Below are 15,789 nucleotides of genomic sequence, written 5' to 3' on the forward strand. Positions count from 1 at the left end.
TCTCCTGTTCCCTGAGCCGCGTCGCTACAGGGTCAGGGCTCCCGCCCGACCACCTCGCCGGCCACACCGACGAGGGGATAAGAGCCCCCCGACGCCTCGGGCTCCCCTCGTCCCCTCCCACTTGCCCCCGCGCTCCCCTTTATCCACTCCCCTTCCCCCACACTCTCCCCCCTGCCCCAGATCCACCCCGGTCGTGCCTCGTCATCGCCGTGCATCTCGCTTCGCCGCGGCGACCAGCATCCCGTCCCTCTCCGACGCGTCCCAGAGCTCCACCACCACCGACTTGGTCGTCCACGCCCACTAGCGGGAGCTGGGACCCCCTCCATCGTCGAGCCTGCCCTCTTCTTCCACCTCCGGGCACCGAAGGCCGCCGCCGTCGTTCCGCTGCACCGAGCCTCCCCCGAGCCCGCTAGTCTACTCTGCCACCCCGCTGTGAGCACCCGCGCCGATTCCCCGCTCCCCCGCTCTCGTTCCTCGTCGCTAGATGCCGCGCCCGAGCTCCGAGCGAGCTCGCAGTCGCCGTGCCCGTGGACGCGTTCCTGCTTGCCTTGGGCTCCCTGGCCGCGCTCTGGCCTTACCTCGCGCGTGCGTCCGCCGCGCCCGACGCCCTCCTGCGCCCAGCTGCTGTTGTTTGCGTCGCCCGCAGCGGCCATTGCCCTGTGCTGCTGTTGCTCTCTGCGCCGAGGCTGCCGTGCCGGACTGAGATCCAGTGCCTTGCTGTGGCCAAGGCACAGCATACCTTGCCCCCTCTCATCCACCATTGGAATTGATCCAGCGGCCAGCAGCAATTCACAGCCAAAAGAAACTGAATGAGTGGACAAAACAACATAAAACAGAGCGCAGTTTCTTCAGACAGAGAATAAAGCAGAGCATTGGTTCAGTTAACACAATACAGTACAGTTCAGTTTAGCAAACTTCAACAAAAAAGGAGTACATCTCAACACTTCAATACAAAAAAGGAGTACGTCCCAACACTTCAATACAGATACAACTTCCTAAACTTACTAGAAGTTTTAGCACAACACAACAGCAAAAAGTTGAACACAATACATGTTCTTTTGCAGGTCTGAACAAACTAATTTTTAAAGCACTTGACATAAGTTTGTCCTTACATAATCATTCAAGTACATAGAGTTGGCCCTTTTACTAGTACACATAGGCCACAAAAGACTATAGTTAGCCCACAAGTCCAAAATACTATAGTCAACCCTGTCCAAAATACAGTCGACCCCGCCCAAAATACTATCTAACAAGCTTGTACATGCTAGAACAGATTTTCATCATAACGGGTAGTTGTCAAGAGCTGCATGTAACTCATTATCTTGTTGCACTCTTGAAACTCCATATTTTCACCTTTATCGCGCCCATCCTTCTCCACTCCTACTTGAGGATCTGCATCATCATGTTTCTTGTGTTGCTGCAATAAACTTCTAGTAAGTTTAGGAATGAATGGTAACAACTCATCATGTACATATTGGTACATACCTTTTCTTTTTGGTTTTTGGATGGAGCAACTTTAGTTGGCTTGCGCTTCCTTTTGAGTAACTTATTAAGCCAAGTTTTTCTTCTCCCCAATCTTTTTGATTGAACCTCTTATTTCTTGAGCTTTGCAACACTAAGAACCTCATTTGTTTGTTGCATATTTGGGTCAACATTTTCTTTGTCATTGCATGGCTTATTTGGCGCATTGGTAGTTGCATTGAGTTTATCCTCTAGTTGTGGACTAATGAAATCAAGTGCATTTTCTAACATCAAACAACATTCTAGAGAGTAGGCTATTTTGTACCGAAGTTGGGCTTCCAACTTTGGATTTTCTATCACATTCCTTCCTTGTCTATCTTGTATGCTTCCATTGCGTGCTTCTTTAGTCCATCTCTTTAAGATATAATGTGCTGGCAATACTTTTATATTAATCAAATCAAGCACTTTGAGACCATGTCCACACAGTATTCCCGTCCTATTGAACATTCCACAACTACATGAAACTGTTTGGGTTAGAGGATCACCAATCACTATGCGCTCCTCCTCGAATTTTAAATCACCATGCAAACTCCCAATAGCAGCTGCGAACTTGTTATGTCCATCCAATGCTCTAGTGCATGCAACCATCGATCTTTCATATTCGCTTTGAAAAGCTTCAAAAATAATTGGAGTGTACTCTTTGCTTGCTAGCACCAACATAGGTGTGTGCATCTTGATTCTTGGCAACTTCTTCCTTGCATCAAATTCAGATTGCAATTCCTTTCTTCGTTTTACTTCCACTGTCCTCTCAAAGTGCATCAAGAACCGAACAATATGAAAATCTGATTTCAAATGGTTTTTCAATGAATTGTTGAAGCTCTCACTAAGTTGTGTACTTCTCACTCCCAAACTAAACACATCTCTCATAGAACATACAACCCATTTTTCTTTCAACTTGTAGATACTATCTAACCAAGTTTACTTATGCACTTTATGCCTCAAATTGTCAAATGCTTCTTGAAATTCTGTTTTGTCCTCATAGCCATACATACATTCACTAAAATCAGTGAGAATAAGAGACTCCTCATCTTCATCTTCATCTTTCCCATCATCTTTTTCTGCCCCTTCATCTTTCTCTTTCCCTTCATCTTTTCCTTCACTCTTCAATGGAGATAAATGCTTGACAGCATTTTGCATTATATGAAAAGTGCACAATCCATGGTAGGATTCTATGAAGACTTTCCCTATAGCTTTCCCCATTGTTGCATCTTGATTCGTATAAATAGTTCTAGGCTGCCTCCCATTATGTGCAGCTAGAAAGGTCTTAAAAAGCCATGTAAATGAGTCACATGTTTCATCAAATAGCAATGCAGCACCAAAAATGGTGGTTTCTCTAAACTGATTGAGTCCAAGAAAAATACCAAATGGCCTATATTCTTTGTTTGTGCTAAAAGTAGTATCGAATGTGACAACATCGTCAAAGTGTGCATAGTCAAGAACCATTTTTGCATCATTCCAGAATATGTTTGTTATATGCTCCTCACAGTCCAACTGCAAAGCATATTGGAAAGATGGGCTCTCAATGATTTTTTCATGGAAGTACTTCAACATACTACCGGCCTGTCCAAAAGCCAACTCTCTCTGCTGCTTGCTTCGCAAATGATTCTTTTGGTCAACACAAGTGTAACCGAGGTTAAGTGGTCCACCAACTTGACGACAAGCAAGCTCATGTGCAGCTTTTGGCATGATTCTAGAATCATCAGCTACTTCTATTTCAAAAGCTTGTACTTCGGTATTCTTCCTTTGTGATGCCATCAAGTGACAAGTTTGTGGAAATTGAAGGTAATGATTGTGTTCTAGCACAATATCCGTGACTTCATAATTTTTTGCCACTCGATCCAATGTTATAGTTATCCGAGCTTTGCAATCCATTCTTGTTTCAGCTCTAATACGCTTTGGCACATGATCCAATGTCATCCCTTTCTTTTGAATACCCTCATTTGAACAAACAAATCTGCATGAAGTCACTTCACCATCACACTTGCTTACATTTTTGTTTCTCTTCCTCACATCAAACCCTGCACGACCCCCATATGCAACCCAAAACATCCAAGCTTCATCTGCATTTCTGAACCTCATACCAACTTGAGGTATTCCATTGCCAATTTCTCCCATTGCACAACACTGACAGCACTCAAATCTTGCCAAATTGCACAGCACCGCAAGCCCAATAAGCAACAATTCTATCAAATAGGACAGTACATATGTCACTTAGTTTGCCAGAGCACATTAAAAAAATGCTAAATAACAAAGTGGCTACCTGCTGGAGTTGACCTGGAGCTTGCTTAATGGACACTGCTCGAGGAGGGGTCGCAGGGGGGCGGAGGGAGCCGTCAGAGGGGTGGGGTGGAGTAGCCTGTAGTGGCGGAGGAGGAACCTGCCGGCGCCGTTTTCTTCAGCGGCAGCCGCCGGAGCTCGATCCACTCCCTTTCCAGCGGTGGGCGGGCGAGATGCAGCGGCGGCTGGCAAGCAGCGGTAAGGCCGGCGAGATGTGGCGACGGGGTGGGCGAGATGCGGCGGCGGCGGGGCGGGCGAGCGGCGGGGATGGCCTGCCCGAGCAGTTTTCTCCCAGCCCGCGCGCCGTTTCCCCTGTCCCGCTCGAGAATTTTCCCCTGTTTTTGTTGATTGGCTGTGAACTACTGCTGTCCGCTGGATCAATTCCAACGGTGGATGGGAGGGGGCAAGGTACGCTGTGCCTTGGCCACAACAAGGCACTGGATCTCGGTCCTGCCGTGCCCAGGTGCATTGCTTCCCTCACCCACCACGGCCTGCTGCCGCTGCCTTTGTCGTTGCCCGCTGCTCCCTCCCTGTCGTCCGCGCCCGCCTCGTCCTGCTGCCGTCGCTTGCTGCTGCTTGCTAGCACGGCGCTGCTGCTGCATCCTACTACTGCCGCTGCTTACTGTACTTGTAGCTACTAGCTAGCTTTTCAGTTTTTACAATGAGTAACCCCCTGGGCAGCCCCTAAACTGCGGTTAAACAACTGTTAACAAGGCTAAGAAAAATATGAGTAGAAAGTATACTTGATAAACTTCATTTTATCCCACTGGATCAAATCCTTTCGATGCATGGATTAAATCCTACAAAAATCACAAATTACTACATTCTGTTAATAGAAAAGCAGAAACAGAAATGTTGCAGTAGCACTTTTCCAACAAAGTTTTGATCAAGCAAATGGATGCTAACATAGCTGCACTTGATACTGTCATGTAGATCACAGAAAATTGATCAAGATTTATATAAGAAACTACTCCATAGGATGAGTAGAACACTAGCTAGAGCCCTTGGAAAACAACTAAATGATGTTCAAAACCGAGGGATTCTCAGACTTAGCCAAATTTCAGTAAATCCTGAAAATAGCTAAAACTTTGAGAATTCATGGAAAAATAATCCGTAACTCGGATAAAAAAGCCTTATACATGAAAGTTGCTCAGAATGACGAGACGAATCCGAATACACCCTCTGTTCGTCTGTCACACATCCCTAGCATAGCAAACATCGAACCTTTCCCCTTCGGTTCGTTTGTCCGAAAATGCCAAACTTCAGGAAAACTTTCCCGGATGTTTCCCCCCTTCGCCGGTATCATGTAGCACTGCGTTAGAACACCCCTAGCATCGCTTATTGTTATGTCATGCATCTATGTACTTTGTATTTACTGTTTCTTCCCCCTCTTCTCTCCGGTAGACCCCGAGACCGCTACCGATGCCGCTGTGATCGACTACGTCGACGACGACCCCTTCTTCCCTTTCAGTGAAGGTTCCAGGCAAGCTCCCCCTTTTTATCATCCCAATATCGCCCATTCCATTCTCTCATGCTTGCATTAGATTTTGCTACTGTAATTGATTGCTCCTATTATGATGCATAGCCTGCTTTTGTACCTGTTATTGTACCTTACCTGCTTATCCTAAACTGTTTAGTATAGGTTGGTTAGTGATCCATCAGTGACCCCCACTTGTCCTTGTTGCCCCTACTTCATCATCGATGACTCGATCAACGTGATCGACGACCAAAGCCCGGCACCTCACATCACATCACACCCCTTTTGTTGCTCGACTCTGCAGAGCTACTATCGAGTGCCGAGGGTGATACCTCGCAACGCACTCCTGATGATAATTCTGTAGTGTAGCTATTCGTTCGTGGTCATCGAGGGTGATTCCTCCTTTACCACTCCCGATACGACTCTGTCGTGCAACCCCTCAAGTGTGAACCTCGAGGGTGGTTCCTCTTACGTTCACCTTGACGATTACATCGAGTGGAATCCACTGAGGGTGATTCCTCGGGTTTTCCTCCTTGATGTTTTGGACACACAGTTACCTTGACTTCACTTGAGACCTTTGTGAAAGTTGGGTGGGCCCGGAGAGCACTCGCAAGATAGTTACATGGCACAGCCGGGCATTCTGGGCCCTTGCCGTAAGTCCAGGAGACGGGGCGACAGGGTCACATCGACCGTGAGTCTCTGCTCGTCTCCGCAAGCTAATAATACACTATGGTTTGGTTATTTGTTCTGAGTTGGCCTGTGGCCTTTACGCACTAACCACCACGGGAGAATAGTTATGGGCCTCGACGTCGCAGTATCAGCTGAAGCTTTGTCAGACGTCCAGTTCAGCATTGTGGCCGGGCCGGATTGTGCCATCCACTTCACGGGTGGTGCTGGTATCCCCTTGCGCACAACGACCCGGAGTGCAACAGGCGGTGGGCCCAGACCCCGGAGTGCTTAGGATGTAGACCGGCGGGGACCTCTCTGCTGAGCCTAGGTAGGGCTATGACGTGTTGATCTTCCGAGGCCGGGCATTGACCCAGAAAAGTGTGTCCGGCCAAAGTAATCAAGTGTGTTGGAAAACGTGGTGCACCCCTGCAGGGAAGATTATCTATTAATAGTCGTGTCCACGGTAACTGATGTTCAAACTTATATCCTGATCTATTACAACTAGAAATGGACATTTGAGATATGTGGCTTCGGGATTGCTTTCTCGCAGGAAGTCGAGGAAGGATCTCTGGGCGTTAATGCTACAACATGCTTGTTAAATATAAACTGCTATTCTTTACTCTTCTACATGCTACAAGATGCTTGGAGCTGCTAGTCTTTGATAGGCTAGGCCTTTCCCTCTATTCTAGCATTCTGCAGTTCAGTCCACAGATACAACCCTTCCATTTGATACCAATGCATACTTAGTATAGATCTGATGCTTGCGAGTACTTTGGATGAGTACTCACGGTTGCTTTGCTACCCCTTTTCCCCCTTCTTTCTTCTTTCCGGTTGTTGCAACCAGATGGTGGATCCCTTGAGCCAGATGCCATCGCCGATGGATACTACTACAAGGAGGCCGCCGAAGACCAGGAGTAGTTAGGAGGTCCCAGGCAGGAGGCCTTGCCTCTTTGCTCGTGTTGCTTTTGTGCTAGCCTTCTTAAGGCATCCTTGTCTAACTTATGTCTGCACTCAAATATTGTTGCTTCCGCTGACTCTTGTGTATCGAGCTTGTATTCGAGCCCTCGAGGCCCCTGGCTTGTAATATGAAGCTTGTATTATTTTGATTTGTGTCTAGAGTTGTGTTGTGATATCTTCCCGTGAGTCCCTGATCTCGATCGTACACATTTGCGTGTATGATTAGTGTACGATCGAGTCGGGGGCGTCACAGAGAAGCCACGCCCTGTCACATCGCCCCCACAATACAACACACGTGATAATCAGATGATCAGACAAGTGATTGAGACATAATTATACTTCAGCTATTTGAGTTTCAGCAAAACCGTTAGTTTTATGCCCAGATAAAATGAAGTGGTCTTGCGCATATGATCATGATGCATGCCAAGTTACTCATAATGTCCAGATCTTATAATGGGAGAATAGGCTTTTTAGGGCCTTTCCGAATTAGCCCCTTCTTATTTAATGTGATGATGAGGCAAAGTTTTTTTCTCCTTTTTTCTTGAAAAAAAGAGATAATGCCGAGATCTCTTCTTTTTTGAAATAAAACCGTTAACTTTATTAATTGAAAATAATAGTTACATTGCCAATAAGAAAAGGTACAATTTCATCCATGGGCTCCTCAAAACAGTCTCTTGTCAAGAAAAGTTTGGCTAACCTAGCAAGTTCATGAGCCACTTTATTTGCCTCCCTATTACACTGTTCAAACCTAATAAGAGAAATCACATGCCAAAAAATGGCAATCATCAAAGACTGCCGCCGCCGCTCCCGCTGATTCTCCTCCATTCTTGATTGTGTCGATGACTTCCATATTATTGGAGTTAATAACAAGGCGATTGCATCCCTCCTCTGTGTAGGAAATAATCCAAACCTTAGAGTCAACACTTCTGCTATCAAAACATCATCATCACACCAATCGATCTTCTAGTTTCCGCCAATAATAGATCTTTCTTTATCATTATCTGAAAACAGGCCCAGACTTACCTGTAAGCAGATCATGATCAAAACAAGCATCAACATTTAGCTTAACAAACCTCAGAGGTTTGCTCCATCCATCTGTTTTACACTACTGCAGGTTGGTCCAAACGCGAAAATCTAATCACAGACCCTTCGATGAAACTGTGTGCGATGTATTAATCACAAATGGTGATATAATAAAATTGTTAAAAAAGACGCAAAATGTTTGCGATGGCGGTGACATCAAACACGATTTAGATTAGAGTTGCGTGTGCGATGCATGGCAAACGGTTAATCCAGCAGAACTGTTTGCGATGAGGCAGATCAACAGAAACGGACAACCAAATGAGGATGTGTGCGATATAAGGCATACAGTTCACTAGGATGAGCTATGTGTGATTAGGCAACACTTTAGAAACGGTCAGCCATAACAAGGTGTGTGCGGTCAAGGGCATACAATTCACTTGGATGAACTGTTTGCGATGAGCCAAGACAAGAGAAACAGTTCAACTAAACAAGATGTGTGTGATACATGACAGACATGTCCGTGATCATATATGTGTGCGAAGACCAATAATAACATAATCGATTGCTGCTAATAAGCCGTGTGATTTGCTCTGTCTACAGAAGAATAACATTAGTGACTATACGGATCATTCACGCACACCTCAATAAACAATTGCATGCATTCTAAACTAGGAGAAAGGATCATCTAGTCATCTACTTCTTGTGACGCTCCCGCCACTGCTCTGTGGCTCGATCCCTCGTCTGGGCAGGAAGAAGACACTTCCTCATGTCAATGATCTGCCTGTACATCTCGTAACTTGTGTACGCGTCCTTGGCCACTTACTTGACGTGTTCTTCACCCAATCTCTGATGCCAGACACTGTGCCAGGCGTTCTTGTCCTTCTTGCTCTTATCCTTCATCTTCATGTAGTAGGGGTCAATGATGGTCGAGGCGAGGTCAGCCAGTGAGTTCTGTTTGTTGTTATAACTGACCCAAACCTTGTAGTGGTTGATACGTCTCAAACGTATCTACTTTTCCAAACACTTTTTCCCTTGTTTTGGACTCTAACTTGCATGATTTGAATGAAACTAACCCGGACTGACGTTGTTTTCAGCAAAACTACCATGATGTTGTTTTATGTGTAGAAAACAAAAGTTCTCGGAATGTCCTGAAAATCCACGGAGGCACTTTTTGGAAAATATAAAAAATACTGGCGAAAGAATCAAGACCAGGGGGCCCACACCCTGTCCACGAGGGTGGGGGGCGCGCCCACCCCCCTGGGCGCGCCTGTCAGTGTCAAAACCGACGGATCTCGGGTAGGGGGTCCCGAACTGTGCGTTTAAGGATAATGGTAACAGGAGGCGAGGGACACGATGTTTACCCAGGTTCAGGCCCTCTTTATGGAGGTAATACCCTACTTCCTGCTTGATTGATCTTGATGATATAAGTACTACACGAGTTGATCTACCACGAGATTGTAGAGGCTAACCCTAGAAGCTAGCCTATGATTATAATTGTGTATATGATCTATCGACTAGCCTGGCCTTGGTTTATATAATGCACCAAAGGCCTAGGATAACAAGAGTCCTAGCCGAATACGCCAGTGGGGAGAAGTCCTTGTCTTGATCACCAAGTCTTGTGGAATCTTCCTTGTATGCGGCAGCTGTTTGAACTGGCCCATGAGTATACGACCACGGGGGTCCTCGGCCCAATCTAACTGACCGGGGGACGACGTGGTGAGTACCCCCTAGTCCAGGACACCGTTAGTAGCCCCCTGAACCGGTCATCAAGTTGGGAACGCTCCTCAATTCTTTTGAACTGTTCTTCATCTTCGGTCATCGGTCTTGAAAACTGGTTCAACAAATCTTCTCATCTTCGGTCTTGAGGATCGCCGAAGTAAATCTGAAGAGTTTACACGTCGGGTATCCGAGGAGCCCCTTTAAGTTCCCGGCCTTTATCAATGCCTTGTTATTTTTATGCCACACCATGGGTTTGAAGTCGTTCTCGGGCGACAGTGTCCTCTTGCGTCCGAGCTCCAACGCCGAACTGCATTCGAGGTGTCTTTTGCAGCCGAGCACCAACGTCGGACCGCTTTCGAGCTCCGGCGCTGGAATGTATCCGAGCTCCAATGCCGGACTATGTCCAAGCTCCAACGCCGGACTATGTCCAAGCTCCAATGCCGGACTATATTCGAGGTGTCATAGATCACCTTGGTTCAAAAAAGTTGAAGGAGTTTAGCCGAGCTTAATGCCGGAAATGCCCTCTATGGAGCCAGCCACTGGCGTCCGAGCTTTATGCCATACTTCTTCCGGGGTGTGTATTGTAGTCGAGCACCAACGCCGGACTGTATCCGAGGTGGTGCACCACCTCGGCCATGGACTGATTTTTATGAATTTAATTCCGAATTGTGCAATGTAATCTCTGACGAGATGTATAGCCAGTATATGTATATCAGTAACCCTCAAGGTGCGTATTGGCCTAATATCCGGGATGCACCTGAAGGAAAAAAAATCAAACCGCTGACCCTAGTAGCCCTGAGACTCAGGTTGATGCGTAAAATCAGCCTAAGGATCAATTCCCAGCTCGGCAACATACTTAGGAATAAAAATGGGGCGTGCAAAGTCCTCGAGACTCAGGTTGGGTGCGGCCGACCAACCTGAGGATAATAATCTCCTCGAAAACTATATTGCACTTTAAATTTTCTCCATTGGATTGTCAATGCAGTAGCCTCCGAGCCTCTGGTCGGGTGGCAACACCAGATCAGTGGATCGATGTACCCCTTTAATATTTGTAAATGATAAGCACAAAGCCCTGTAGCCCCCGAGCCTTAATGTGGGCACGGGTGGCCGAATTAAGGATCAATATCCGTAGTAAAATCACAAATTATGTGTAATGACTCTATGTATCCAAGTACTTTACATCATTAATGCTCGGATCCGCATTGTACAAAACTTTGCTGACCGACCATCGGCTTCAACCTCTTCGTCCAATAGCTGAGGAGTGTTTTCCTACTTTATGAAGCCGTTATAAGGGCAAAGATTTATGGAAAACAAGGGAATCTGGCCATATAGTTTTATAAACAAAGGTACACAGAAAGATATGTTATATTACTTTTTAACGTAAGAAACATCTTCCAGAGAAAATAGTCCCGCTATCGGTTCCTTTCTTTGGGTTGTCATGCTAAGCACGATCATGAAACCTCAGCTCCGATCAATGTGGGAGCCAAATTTTGAGGATTTAGTTCGGGGAAAGTTCCCGAACTCTATGGTATTAATGAGCCAAAAATTTCACTTCCATCATCGCCGACCAATGTGATCCTTTAAGATTGCTAGCTTTCGGCTTCACCCAGTCTGAGGTACTAACTCGGATGACCCGGTAGTAACAATCAAGAGGTGCTCTCTTTGCCGCCTAGCCGAACAATCGGGAATGTAGGGGTAAGCACAGGAGCCAGGCAACCCAGCTTGGCCAAAATCTTAAGTCAAATTGATGCATATTTATGGCTTTATAACGATAATTACAGAAGGCAACGCTTGTATAATGAATACAAATGCTGATGATATATACTTATTTTGACTCCATTGCGACTTTTTATCAGTTGAAAGTGGCCCGTCGTTAGCTTTTACCCCTTTGTAGATACTACGCAGGGTGTTTCTGCAATAACCAGACAACCCTTAGCCGACGTCTCGGTGCCCGGAGGCGGTTGTGTTAGCGGAAATGAGGCAATCAAATATCTTGGCTTTATAACTTTCACTTAGTCATAGGAGCTTTAAACTAGGGAAGCTAGCTACGAGCCTCCGGTTAGTGTTCGGCGACAACAAAGATCAAGCCGTAAACACTTCGGTCAATGATATGAACGGCTCATCATTTAACACGGTCATTGGATTGCTGACCAGTTTGCGCCTATTGTGACAGTCAGTTTTTGGCTTTCTCCACTGAGGTGCTTAACCATGCGAGCTGGAAGCACAATCAGTGGTTCTCCCGTTGCACACCTAGCCGAACAAAGCGGAACGTAGGAGGCAAGCACAGGAGCCGGGCATCCCAACTATTGACCGAAGACACAATTCAAAACTGATGCATATATAGCAATATCCGAGAATTTTTGCCGAATCTCTAAAGGTGTCCGGCATTGCACTGCGAGACTTATGCGGAAAACACACAAATAGTTTAAAAGTGCCATAAACTTGGAAAACCAAGAAACGTCAGTAAAAACTTGATGTCCGAACAAGATCAAGTGTTCGGTGCCAATCCGAAAATTGGTCTTAGAAAAAAAAGAAAAAAAAATGTGCTTCTGTCGTGCTTTAACATGACACATCTTATCTCAAGACTTCAAGCGGGTCAGCCTACGGCTTCAACCTCCTATCCCGAAGGCGGAGTACTTAGGCTCCCCGGCTATTGACCACACACTCTTGTCGAAAAAAGGAGTGATAGAAAAAAGACTTTGCAGCGACTAGGAAGAAGAACACTTATTATAAAACAGCTCACATAAATTTAAGAGCCCCCGAGTGACTTGGGTAAAAGAATTTTATGTTATAATGATTGTGCATACCGAAGTACTTATATCATATCTGTGTTCACCCGAACTTTGAACGCGTCTTAACCGATCGCCGGCTTCTCCCTCTTCGGTCAAGGAACGAAGAGTGTTATGTACTCCACCTGTCGAGAATATCGACGGTGTTTCCGATAACCAGGCAATCAGGCCATAAGGCTGTAACAGACAAAGCACGCTCAGGGAACTTATGCTATATTACTAACGAAGTGTAAGAAGCATCTTCGAAGAAAATAGTACCCCCACCGATGCCTTTCTTCGGTTGCTCATTATTATTATGAGACTTGTGCAATTGATTTTTTGTACTCATGAGTTCCGTTGTGTGCCGACCATTGTTGAAAACAGTAAGAGTGCTAGCTTTCGGCTTCACCCAGTCTGAGGTCCGGCTCGGATGAACCGATCGTGACAATCACAGAGGTGCTCCCTTTACTCCCTAGCCGAACAACCAGGAACGTAGGGGTAGACACAGGAGCAAGGCAACCTAGCTTGCAAATCGCTTAAGTCAACATGGTGCATATTGTGGCGTAATACACGAACAAGGAACGAAGCCGTACAAGTATAATCATATGCAAGAGGAAAAGCTTCATCAAGGGAGCCCCCAAATAAACGGGGTATTTGAATATGTGCAACACAACCAAAGTTTTGACAAGGAACTTTGTCACAAACAACTTTGTGCCAAAAAGTATAATGCTTGGTCGAACCGAACAAAATTTAAAACTGAAAGTTTTTGAGCGTGAAAGCAACTTAGCTGGTTAATGTGTTCGGTGTTGATGACGCAATTCGGGCTTGTGGCGGGACGAAGATGCCCCTTGAACCGACAAGGTTCGCAGTCCTCAGCATGGCCGAGGTCCCAGCCCCCAGGCCCGAGCTGTCCGAGCAAGGAGTTCGACATTCCGGAGTAGTGACCACGTAACGCGGTTAAAATCGATTACCTGCACACATAAAACAGTGCGGTCCAAGAAATAATAATATACATATATATAATCCTTGAATAATTGCTTTATGCAAGAATAATTTATTTAAAGAGATGTGTCCTGGCGCCGAAGCCAACGTCGGTGCAGGGCGTCGGCGTGACGCAGTGAAGGCATGACAAAGCCTGAATTTGCAGGGTGGTCTGAGTTTCGGATGCGGCATTCGCCGAACTATGTATGGAAACTGACCGAACCACCACACGACCATTTTTAATGTGGCCGCCATTTGATAGACCTGTGTACAGATGATGAAACAGACCAGAGTAATAATTCCTTAAGAAAAATAAGCCCAACAAGCAAAAATTGTTAGGATTAATAGCACCTGGTTTATTTTTTGTAGTAGTCCGATGAAAAGCGACTCCCAAAATTGGGAATCGATCCGCACACCCATTGACTGATGGGCGATAAAGCGACGGCATGGCGATGTTGGCAAAGGTTGGCTTGCTGAGGCAAAGCCCCCGGTCCAGTTAACATGACGAAGCTGGTCGGCTGGTGACGCCGAAGTCACCGGAGTATGTTGATGAAGAGATGGCCAAGTCCCCAGTCTAGCCGAGGTGACAGAGCAGGACGATGAGGAGTTGTTGCAGCTGCCATGTCAGCCGAGGTGTTGAAGTAGTTCGGCGTGATGGATATTGGCTCGAAGAGGCAACAGTGCGGCCGTGCCGTCCCAGGTCGTCACTGGTGACGTGGTCAATGCTGGCTTGATGAAGTGAGCGTGCGGTGATGCCAGTGTGCCCGCTTCGTGTAATCTGTGTAGCGGCGATGTGGGTGACAATTTATCCTTTGCAATGCCGAACTATTGTTCGGCTGGCCGAGATGATGATCCGAAGAAGTTGCGCTCGGCTCAACAAAGCGACGACGTGTCTAGCGCAGGTCGGCCGCCGTGGAGTGATGTTGTCGAGCCGGTTTGACACCGGCGCGATGGTGAAGATTGCATTGTAAAAATACTTTTAATATGAATGGGATGTGTTTGAGAATAAAACACAATACCCCATACAAAAACTTCCTTCAAAAAGGATGTCCGAAATCCCATTCATAAAGAAGATGAACTCGGGTCAGATTTGTTCTCGCGCAGAAAACAGATCCGAAAAGTGATGCACGAATCGGAAGGTTCCCAGAGTTTGGACGATCAGATCGAGCTGAATTTTTGACATGTGGTAGATATAGGAATTCCACATCCGATCAACGGTTGGATCTTCCAAAGGACGTCCAAGCTAGATGCTCGATACCACGCTCCATACTTGTCCGGATTCTCGTCCGGATTCAACAGGGCTTCGGTATATCGGAGATTACCGGAGATTCCTCCATTAGAACTCGATGAAATTTTGCAGGGTTGTTGTAGACTTAATTCCGCATAACTCCACTGAAGCAATCGTTTAAGCGACACTCGAGGAGGCGGTGGCGGTGGATACAAGTTTGCTGTCCGGAAAAACAGCACGGTTGCCCGAGGGCAATGTTTACGTTGAGCCCCCGAGCTCAACGGATGATTCCTCCACGATCTTGGTAGAGATCGGAGTTGATGTTGAAGAAGGCCCTTGTCCGAACATGACCATCGGAGGCAGGGCACAATCCTCGTCAAGCCAAGGTGACCAGTCGAGCTGGTGACGAAGAAGTCGACGTCGCAGTTGATCTGTGGTCGAGCCATTGATCCTTTTGCCGATCACACAGCGGAACTCTCAATGAAAGCACCAATGTCTGTGTCAAAACCGGCGGATCTCAGGTAGGGGGTCCCGAACTGTGGTCTAAGGATAATGGTAATAGGAGGCAGGGGACACGATGTTTACCCAGGTTCGGGCCCTCTTTATGGAGGTAATACCCTACTTCTTGCTTGATTGATCTTGATGATATAAGTATTACATGAGTTGATCTACCACGAGATCATAGAGGCTAACCCTAGAAGCTAGCCTATGATTATAATTGTGTATATGATCTATCGACTAGCCTGGCCTCGGTTTATATAATGCACCAGAGGCCTAGGATAACAAGAGTCCTAACCAAATACGCCGGTGGGGAGGAGTCCTTGTCTTGATCAACAAGTCTTGTGGAATCTTCCTTGTATGTGGCAGCTGTTCGAACTAGCCCATGAGTATACGGCCACGGGGGTCCTCGGCCCAATCTAACTGATCGGGGGATGACATGGTGAGTACCCCCTAGTCCAGGACACCGTCAGCGCCCCCCTGTCTTGTGGGCCCCCTGAGGCTCCGTCGACCTCAACTCCAACTCCATATATTCTGTCTCGCGGAGAAAAAATCGGAGAAAAAGTTTCATCACGTTTTATGATACGGAGCCGCTGCCAAGCCCTAATCTCTCTCGGGAGGGCTGATCTGGAGTCCGTTCATGGCTCCGAAGAGGGGGATTCGTCGCCGTC

The 15,789-nt window shown here is 46.6% G+C and overlaps 1 long non-coding RNA gene across 1 annotated transcript; it reads left to right on the forward strand.

The window, feature by feature from the left end:
• Positions 1-101: 101 nt before the first annotated feature.
• Positions 102-6,969, forward strand: LOC119322925. Its single transcript, XR_005155974.1, has 3 exons — positions 102-432; positions 5,203-5,274; positions 6,789-6,969. It is a non-coding gene; the product is annotated as an uncharacterized LOC119322925 (long non-coding RNA).
• The last annotated feature ends 8,820 nt before the right edge of the window (positions 6,970-15,789 follow it).

Source organism: Triticum dicoccoides, chromosome 1B (assembly GCF_002162155.2).
Source record: "Triticum dicoccoides isolate Atlit2015 ecotype Zavitan chromosome 1B, WEW_v2.0, whole genome shotgun sequence".
NCBI lineage: Eukaryota > Viridiplantae > Streptophyta > Magnoliopsida > Poales > Poaceae > Triticum > Triticum dicoccoides.